General features: G+C 32.6%; 2 pseudogenes; both read right to left on the reverse strand.

The window, feature by feature from the left end:
- Positions 1 to 212: 212 nt before the first annotated feature.
- Positions 213 to 881, reverse strand: LOC120191395 (annotated as a pseudogene).
- Positions 882 to 8,008: 7,127 nt separating this feature from the next.
- LOC120191396 lies at positions 8,009 to 9,087 on the reverse strand (annotated as a pseudogene).
- Between the last annotated feature and the right edge of the window lie 1,366 nt (positions 9,088 to 10,453).

The raw sequence follows: 10,453 nt of genomic DNA on the forward strand, positions 1-10,453 counted from the left end.
GTGTTTAAATTCGTGACTTCTAAAAATAACTCATTTCTTTAATTATCGACGATATTTGATTCTTGCATCATGATTCTCCCTTTTTTTTCATTACTAATTGGATATATTCCTCTTCATCTCGAAATGAATCAAATCAAATTATAATCGAACCAAAAAACACAAAAACAAATTTGAGTTGGATATCCAAGTTCCAATCCATATACATATATATACACAAATAAATAAACAAAGAATCATGAAAATTTTAAACTTGGAAAGGCCATGGCCAATCCTTCAAATCCTCATCGTTATAATCATCATCACGTTGCACTTTAGCATTACAATTCCCATTCCCATCACCTTCAACGTAAGCATAATACTTCAAGAAGAAAGAAAGCGTCATCACCGCCCACTCAAGGCAAAACATCGCCGCACATAGGCCGCCGGCCATCTTCAATATCACCGCACCGTCTTCTTCCCTGACGTAAGACTTCAAATACCCCAGAACGCACCGGTCCTCGTCAGATCAACGTGGCTACCATGTGGGCCGCGTACCATCTGTTTGGTGCCCAGAGAAGCCGCGACGCAGCCGGATACGGCGCCGGCGATGGTGGCGACGTGGAGGAGGATCACGAAGAAGCCGGTTATGGATGGGAGGAGGCGGAGGGAGAGCGTGAGGAAGACGCAGCTGGAGGCGGCGCCGAGGAGGATGTAGTTGCAGAAGAGAAGATCTTGTGGGTGTGGTGGTGGATCGGGTGATTGTGGATTGAGGGATGGTGTTTAACTGCATACCCATTGATGGAATTTCGATTGATTTGATGAATTCGCTGAATTTGCAGAGATGGGTCGGATTGGATTTTCTCAGTGCACTGAAGAAGCGGAAGATATAAGGAGGCAACCATGGCGATCTAACGGATAATTTTGTTTAAAAATTTTTATTAATGACCGTTGTGAGGATGTACTTTGTTTCTGCACACTCTTAACGGCTACGTTGCTCCGAGTTCTATCTTAGCTTTGATATATATATATATATACATATATTTTGAATTAATCACTAGTATCTGATTTATCGGTCGAATAATCTAGATCGGGTACTGTAAAGGTAAAACGACCCTCCCAACCTAGTTTTACTTCCATTTACAAACGTCAAGATTTGAACTTATGACTTTTCTTAAGGGATCTAGTGTCCCATCTCACTAGATCAACTATTATTGGTTAAACTTTGATATTTGATATAGATATTTGCTCTTTTACGACTAATAATATAAAGTTGTATTTTTTATTCCGAAAAAATGCATAGAAGGTCTTTACACTTTGAAGAAAAATCAATAAAGTCATCGTATTATTTTATCTCAATATATCTCTTCAACTTAGGAAATAAATCTAATGTAACTCTATGACCAATATTTTTTTGTAGTTGACCTTTATAGTACTGGCGTGCCAATTCATGGTACTGACGTGACAATCTATCTACCCTGTTTGAGTTACCAATTTAGTTAATCTATCGTGTCATTTGTCATGTTAATCTGTAATCATGGACTGTCATGTCAGCACTGTGAACTGTCACGTTGCACAGTGAATTATCACATTAGCACCATGACTGATGAAAAACGTTGGTCAAATAGTCACATTAGGTTTTTTTCAGAGTTAGAGGGCCATATTAAAAGAAAAATAATACGAAGGTCGTATTGATTTTCTTTCAAAATATAGGGACCTCTAACTTTTTTACATTTTTATTTTTAAGTAAAGACCAACGTTATATTATTAGCCATTTTATGTGTCTCAAACAAGTATAAAAAATATAAGAGAGAGTGTCTATCCCGTTCGATTTTGTAAATCTTTTAATAATTTTATCTTTTGTTATGATTTATTTGTAGTTATAATTAAATATGTTTGTATTGATATTTTAGATGAGTTTTTAATTTTTTTTTCTTGCATGGTCTTAAGGTGACAAATTTCTTCTATGTTTAGTTTACGTTTATGGTTGTAAGTCTTTCATTGTAATTTTAGATATTTTCTTATTTTTCTAATAAACTAATGACTTCTATTGGCATACAAAAATATGAGAGGTAACCTATCAATGGTCTCGATAATTAACAAGAGTGTTATTCTTCCTCGAGGTCCTAGTTCGAACAATTATATTTGTATAGTGTATACACCACCAGTGATTAAAAAGGATTTTAAATAGATCAAACATAATTAGCAATTCAACACCCATAAATCAAAATTATTCATAATTATTTCTTTTTTCTTTTATTAATTTACAAAGTAGTGTAGTCGAAAGATTCTAATAATTTGACAATGAACGTTAAAACATCAGCCGAAGATATGCTTGAACTCAAACTTTTAAAATAATAAAATAATCCCTTTAATAATTAAAATCACTTAATTTTATTCATAATCCTTTCAAATTTATAAATAGGGAATAAATCGAGTTTAAGTGGGCCCAAACTCATTTGTTTTCAAGTTGGACAAATGGGTCATGCCACTAACTATTGGAGTGATTGGGCTTAATGTTACACAACTCAGGAAAATTGGCCTAATAAGTCAAACAAATACACAAATAGCTCATTATGCCAACCCAGATTTTAATTTAAGACCTACGGCAAATATTATAGTACAGGATAAACTCGTCACCTCCACATATGAATTCGTTCAAATAATATTTTTTATTAATTTTATCAGGTCGGATGACAAATTCTAATAATTTTTTTTATTAAAACTCATCATGTCGACATGACGAGTTCCAAGTGAATGTAACAAATGTCGTAGATTCCAAATTAATTATGGAGATGACCTCATGGGCCAATTTTTTAGCGGTGACCTATTGAGTCAATTTTACATACACAACTCGACTTAGGGCCAATCATCCTTTGTTAATCATAACAAATGGCCTAATAAACCCATTCTTGTATCATCAACCCATTCACCTAAGCCCAAACTTTATGGGATCATAAGAGTTTGGATTGAAGTTCTATCATAAGTATTAGTGTAAGTTTTTTTTAATTATTATAGTTTAAATTTCGTTGTAATAATCGTATCTATAATTATTAATTTATATTTTATTTGATATATATGTTGTAATGATTAATTATATATAGTATAGTGAATGAGCTGTATTGTTTATATATATTTTAATTAGTTTCTTATTTGGTAGGTTGACACATTATTTGGTCATTATAGATGGATGGTTTACAAACTAAATAAGTGAAGAAAGAAATTTGAATGATAAAACGATATTCGTAAACTCAATAAACTTAAATACTTATACTATACAGACTCTAAACTCAAGTAAGATTTCAAGTTTAAGTATCGTCTATGAAAAGAATTTACTCATATTTAGGAGTTCGACTCGAATTTCACTACGATATAATCGAAATCTATACACTAATAAGAAACTAGTATTTTAACTAGTTTCTTATAGTAGTTGATACATTATTTGGTCAATTATAGATGAATGTGGTTTACAAACTTGACAAGTGAACAAACGAAAAGAAGAGCTATGCTAAGCAGAAGGCAACAGTTTGAAACATTAGGGAGAGAAGAGAGGGAAGGTTATTATAAGGTAAAATACACAAATGATCCCCTGATTATATGGCGTTATTTTGTTGAGTTCATTGATTGTTAAATTTACATAATGGTCCTCCAAATATATGGTGTTGCTTTGTTGAGTCTCTCGACAATTAAAAGTTACAAAATGGTCACCCGACTATTCTATGTTCCATACTCATCCTTTTTTCGGTAAAAAATGTTAATCGTCTGAGTTGAACGTTAACATGTTGCTGAGATATGACAGTCGTTTGATATTCCGATATCATATTTTAACAATCTCAGTCAGTATGTTAACGTCTAGCTTAGATTGTCGATGAGTTTGGAACATAAGATAGTCTGATGACCATTTTGTAACTTTTACTAGTCGATGATTCACGAAGCAACGCTATATAATCGAGGATATTTGTAACAAAGCAATGTTCTATAGTTGGAGGATCATTTTGTAATTTACCCTAGTAATAAACAGTGTGTGGACAAAGCATTGAATGGAAAGCCATCATTGCAAAAGTACGTAATGATTATCATGCATGCAATGCAAAGGCAGTTTTTTCCCCATTATCAATGAAGGAAAATATCGATTTGGGTTTGGAGATGAGAAAGTGGCAAATGCAAGTGAGTCTTAAATGCTTTCTTCTTTTTTATGAATCTTTTGATGACATTTCCTCTGCAAAAATGGAAGCTTAAATCCCCACACCAACCCCCCTTTTGTCCTCTTTGTCTTATTCACTTGTCTTCTGTTTTCTATACCTAACCCATCCCTCACATTTAATGCTTCTATCTAGGATGGCAACACGTCGGATTGGATTTCCTACAATCCGACTTAACTCAAAAAATATGTATCTTATATTAAAATTCGACTCAATTAATAATATATCCTTCACCTGACTCTTAACCGATTCAATTTTAAGAGTACAATATAATGATGATTCCTCGATCGAGTATAATATGACTTAATTAAATAATAATAAAATTTAAAGAAATTACATTATTATCCCCATATCGGATTAGGACTGAATTTTTTCACCTTCCACCCAAACCCGACCCAACCTCACTCCCTTAAAAGTCCGACCCGTCCTAACCTGAATCCGAACTTTTTTTTTAAAAAAATTGACCTTATCGGATTATGACGGGTCGAAACTCGTCAATTCGAATTAAATTGTCATCCCTATCTATCCCCTCTTCTCTTTGTCCTTTCAATTTGAAGAAGGTTTAATTTATCTAATATTGAATTTATACTTAAATTGTCATTAGATAAAAAGGTCTCTATATGTTCATGATTGTACTTAAAGTCGTTAATTTTATTTGAATAATTCGATTATTGACTCGGTTTGACTATAAGATATCAACACTAGCTATTTGAATTAAAAAGTTAAAAAAATACTTTATTTAATATTTAAATTTATAAAGATTAAATTGTCATTAGACCAAAATTTGAGAGAAACGCAGACCCTCTCACTCCTTTTATAGTTTCAACGATTACTTAAAGACTTATATTATAAATAGTATTTAAAGTACACTTTATTTTTCATTCAACACCTAAAGTATATTTTTTTATCAAAATAATATCAAATTTACTTTTTAGTCAAATAGATCCCTAAAATTTTTGTGAAAATAGGTATCTAAACTAAACCTTTTTCATCTAAGTTCTAAGAAGTTGACATGTGACATTAATTAAAGAATACTTTAGATATTCGGATGAAAAATTGAATACTTTAGGCACCCATTTTAACCATAAAGATACTTTAGATACTTATTTTGACAAAAAATACTTTCAACACATAAATGAAAATATTATACTTCGTTCTTATTTGTTATATAAGCCTTACTATAATATGACAATTGAACCTATTAAATTTGAATGAATCAAACTTATTAGTTCTAACCTAAAGTGACATAATAAATTATCCAAAATAACTTGAATAGAAAAACTTGAGTGACAAAATCAAATAATATAAGTCTAAAATACTCAGAATCAAAATAATTCGAATTTGAATTATTTTGAACTGGAAATAAACTCGTATCCTCAAAACAACGTGAACTCAAGTCGACTCAAATTCAAAATTATTTAAAATTTTAAAACTTGGATTAATTCAACTTGAATTATCTAAAAATCAAAAACCTAACCTAATTGTATTATTTAAGGTAAGTAGGTAACTCCTCCTCTATGCTAAATCAAAACATTTTTAGTTCTCCAAACCATTATTCATTTAATAATTAATATTATCGATCTAATAAAATTCAATTTAACGTATTTACTAACGAATCAGTGTGGCAATTTAGGAATATGTCGTGCGACATATAATATATGTTAAATTTAAATTTTAAGAGAATTTATAAAGAAATCAGAAACTTCAAGAAAATATTTGAAAACTTTTCTATATCTAAAAATTGGATTTTTAAATAATATTTAGTCCTTTAAAATATTTAACTTGATCCTTCAAATTTTTTTTTAGAAATTCTCCTAAATTTTGAAATTTTTGTTAAATTCATTTAAAAATAATAATTTGCAATCAAAATTTTCAAAAAAAAAAAAAATTAAATTCAATTTAAGACTATAAAATTTTAAATTAGGTACCTCAAACTGTGTTATCAAGATCCGCCACGTAAACCTGATATAATCCTACACTAATATAAGTGATTAGGGCAGAACATAAGAAGGACTAGTGAGGCCATGGCCTCCCAAAAATTTTAAAAATTATAATTTAGACTCTTAATTTTTTAAAAAAAAATTAATTTGACTCCTCTAAAATTTTAGAAATTCATAGTAACTTTAAAATTGTTTAATTTTTTTTAATTAAACCCCTTCCATAATATTTAGAAATTCTCATTAAGCCTATCAAAATTTTAAAAATTAGTTAGACCTTAATTATTTTAGAAAAAATGTAAACCAAACCTTCAAAATTTTAAAAATTTAAATTTAAACCTTTGAAAATTTAAAGTTTTAAGTTGCACTCAAAACTCTTTCATCAAGTTCCGCCATCCTAAGTGATTCTCTATTCATATATACATCCATCTATATATATATATATAACTGTAAGATGACTGTTTGAGGAGAAAATTCAAAAGAAAGAAACACAGACGAAAGCATGGTGGGCACATTTTAAGAGCGAAAGCCCCACGAACTAATGCTTGTTACTGTAAGTCTGGAAAGAGTTTTAGTACATTTTGTTTAACCTCAAACTATGTCACATTACGATTATCATCATCATAAAATTTACTAAATTAAAAAAGAAAAAGTCGTTTATATTATGTCTACCAAAAGCAAAACAGAAACAGAGAAGAAACCCTATTTTAATTATTATTTAATAATTAAATAAAACTCCAGTCTCTCAACGCTGAATCTTTGGTTGAAATCTCCCACCATTACCTGCATTACAAGCAACATGCTCAATCTTCCCAAGACATCACCCTCGAGTTCTCGATCTCAGATTCGAACATCACACACATATATATAAAAGAAAACCCTAATATCATATGAATATTTGAATGTATCGAAATCGCACACGAACATGATCGCGAATACAAAAACTAATAATCATCATGCATGATCAAAGTCATCACTGATAGTAGGCTGTTTTGGTCAACAACAATGGGGTCTCTTATTTTTTATGTTTTATACCCCACAATTCATTTTAACAACCACAAAAAAAACACCATTTACAGTCAACCTCTTTTGGTAAAAAATTGAAAACTAGGTTTCGCAGTGACCTGGTCAGGATGTTTTAGGGTTACCCTAACGCTTAAAGAGGTTCAAGGATTATTAATTTATATTTTTCGATATGAAAAAAATATTATTTTATACAGCAACTTAAAGAGTGCCTAGTTAACAAAGTTGTTATTAAATTATTATTATTGATCATGAATAACAACTTATTTTTTATCTTTAATTTTAATATATATCATTTTTTTATGTATCAATGATAATTCTTAACATATATACAAGTAATTGTTTATAACATATATATACTAATAGAAATATAGTACTAGCATATAGGTAATTATTAAAAGAAATATTTATTAATCAATATAGAAATGTAAATTAGAATGCAAGTCTTATGCTATTTAAAGCTCCTTTAGTAATTTATTATGGAAATAAATATGTATAATAAAGAGGGTGGTTTATTCAAATTATCTAAAGGAAATAATTCATATATATATTAAAAATATTTTTAAAATAAATAATAATTAATAAATGGTGTCTTTGAAAATATTTCTGAAAAATTTAAGATTGCATGGAATTTTGTTATAAAAGGATGATTATATGAAATTTCAACATGTTGAATTAAAACCCTAATTTTGACATTTTATTCAGCACCAATAAACCCTAGTTTTTGTGATTGTGACACTGAGTCAACTCAATAGAGCCATGGTTTTCATCAACGAAAAGAAATAAATTTTAGGATAATAATGATGAAACGAGAGGCAGAAGTGTACCTTTGGGTGCTGTGATGATTTTAGGGTTAAAGAAACCCTAACCCTAGGAGGGATGAATGGAACGGCGGTCATCTCCGGCAGCCGCTCTAGGCGGTTGGAACTGACTGAGTTGACCGATCCCCGCGAGACATTCATAGCGAGTAGGTTTGAATCGTAGTTACTGCCAGCATCAAAGCTCATTATCATTTGTTGTTGTTGTTGGTTCTGATGATCCCTAGGGAAGAACTGATGGTGGGTAATGGTGTTCACGCCCTCCTCCGCTGCCTCCGCCGCTCGCGATCAGATTGATACCCAAGTTCTGATGTGTTTGGCTGGTGGCGGCGGCTGCTGCGGCTATGAGCCCGGCGTGTCCGGTGATTCCGAGGCTCTGGTCTTGGACAGCTCAGACTTGGCGCAGCTGAGATCCATCTGGAGCTGGCGGAGCTGGTGCTGGAGGAGCGCGATGATGACCCCGACGCAGCCGTAGACGGTCGCGCAGCCGCATGTCCCTCGTAGGCCAGCGAATTCACCGCGTCCTCCCGCTGTGACGGGTGCAGCTCGTTGAGCAGCTTCGTGATGTTGCTGGCGCCGAACACCTTGTGCACGTTGACGAACTTCTGCGGCTGGTCCGGCGGGAAATAAGGCGCGAAAACACACTCCGGCTGACACTTCCGCCGCAAAAACTTACACGCCGCGCACGGGAATTCGAAGACGCCGCCGCCATGTTCTACCTCCTTCTCTGCATGAAAAACAAACCAACCGCAAAAAATCTCACTCTCCACATCAAAAAAACAAAAACTCAAACAAAAAAAAGGAAACACAACAATTTTCCAATTTCCGTACCATATAACAAGAAATGGAAACAAATTTTTCTTATTTATTCAAAAGAAAGCAATCAAATCTGAAAACGATACGTCTTGTCCAAAAAAGCCAGTTCATCAGACTACAAAATGATAGGGTTATGGAAGATGAAGAGGAAAGGGGAATTTAGGGTGGCTGATAATTTACCAGTAGGTTAATGGGGTTGATTGGATCTCGCAAGAAGACCTTTTACTACACAAATTTCAATAAAAAGGGCTTTTTGGGAACAGATCTTGCTTGAATTTCATAGAAAAAAAATACTATATTATCACCCTGCTTCATTTTGCTGTAAAGGTGTAAACTTTATTATAACAAGGGAAAAATTCAACTTCGGATATAATCGAGACTAATTCAATTTATATCGAATATAATAAAAATAGGCGAAGGGGAGTCTGACTCTGACTATAGGGAGATCATGGATTGAGAATTAACATATTATTCTCGTTCTTTTTGTCTCGGGAGCTTAATAAATAAAAAAAAGGTAGAGAAGAGAAAATAGTGGGAGTAACTGATATATTTACTACTAGTGTAGACTGGACGAGAGCGTGGTGGCCTCGGTTTCTTCAGTAAAACCTTTTAATTTACTTATCTGCTCTATTTTACTGCAGTTGAAAATGAGCAGTCACTCGCCGGGTAAAAAGAACACCTGTGGGGAAGGGGGGGGGTGCAATGAAAGTGCATGAAATGAGATTTATGTGTTGTGAAAACCATAGACGATGCCTAGCTATATAGGGGATGAAAGAAAGTGAGAGAAAGGAAAGGGGTAATTCAATTTATCGAATATAATAAAATATAGGCGAAGGGGAGTCTGACTCTGACTATAGATCATGGGATTGAGAATTAACATATTATTCTCGTTCTTTTTGTCTCGGGAGCTTAATAAAATAAAATAAAAAGGTAGAGAAGAGAAAAATAGTGGGAGAAACTGATATATTTACTACTAGTGTAGTACTGGACGAGAGCGTGGTGGCCTCGGTTTCTTCAGTAAAACCTTTTAATTTTACTTTTATCTGCTCTCTATTTTACTGCAGTTGAAAATGAGCAGTCACTCGCCGGGAAAAAAGAACACCTGTGGGGAAGGGGGGGGGGTGCAATGAAAGTGCATGAAAATGATGATTTATGTGTGTTGTGAAAACCATAGACGATGCCTAGCTATATAGGGGATGAAAGAAAGTGAGAGAAAGGAAAGGGGAAATTGTCTCCCCCAGGAGCAGAGGCAAAGGGGACGGGGAGAAAGCAATGAGTGATTTGAGGGGTGAAGGGGGACTCTTTGTGTTTATTTTGTTTCTATCTTTCTTTATTATCCATGGTCAAGGGTCCCTAATTCAAGGTTAGCGTTAGATCGAGTTAGGTAAAAAAATTTCGAGTAATTCAAGTTGAGTCACGCTTTATAATATAAACTTTATTTGAAATTTTTCCAGTCGAGTCAAATTTATAAAATTCGGATTAGGTTGTTCGTGTTTCGATTTAAATTTAATTGTAAATATTTGATTTCAATTTAAACGATTTTCTATAACCATATAATATATATATATATATATAATTCTTCAATTTTTTTCGAGATATGCATATATCATATAGAGTTGAGAGATTCGACTCAAACTTAAAAATTAATTCACTAATTATTAAATTGAGTTATTATTCGAAG

Source organism: Hibiscus syriacus, unplaced genomic scaffold (genome assembly GCF_006381635.1).
Source record: "Hibiscus syriacus cultivar Baekdansim isolate YM2019G1 unplaced genomic scaffold, ASM638163v2 tig00116968_pilon, whole genome shotgun sequence".
In the NCBI taxonomy this organism is placed as follows: domain Eukaryota; kingdom Viridiplantae; phylum Streptophyta; class Magnoliopsida; order Malvales; family Malvaceae; genus Hibiscus; species Hibiscus syriacus.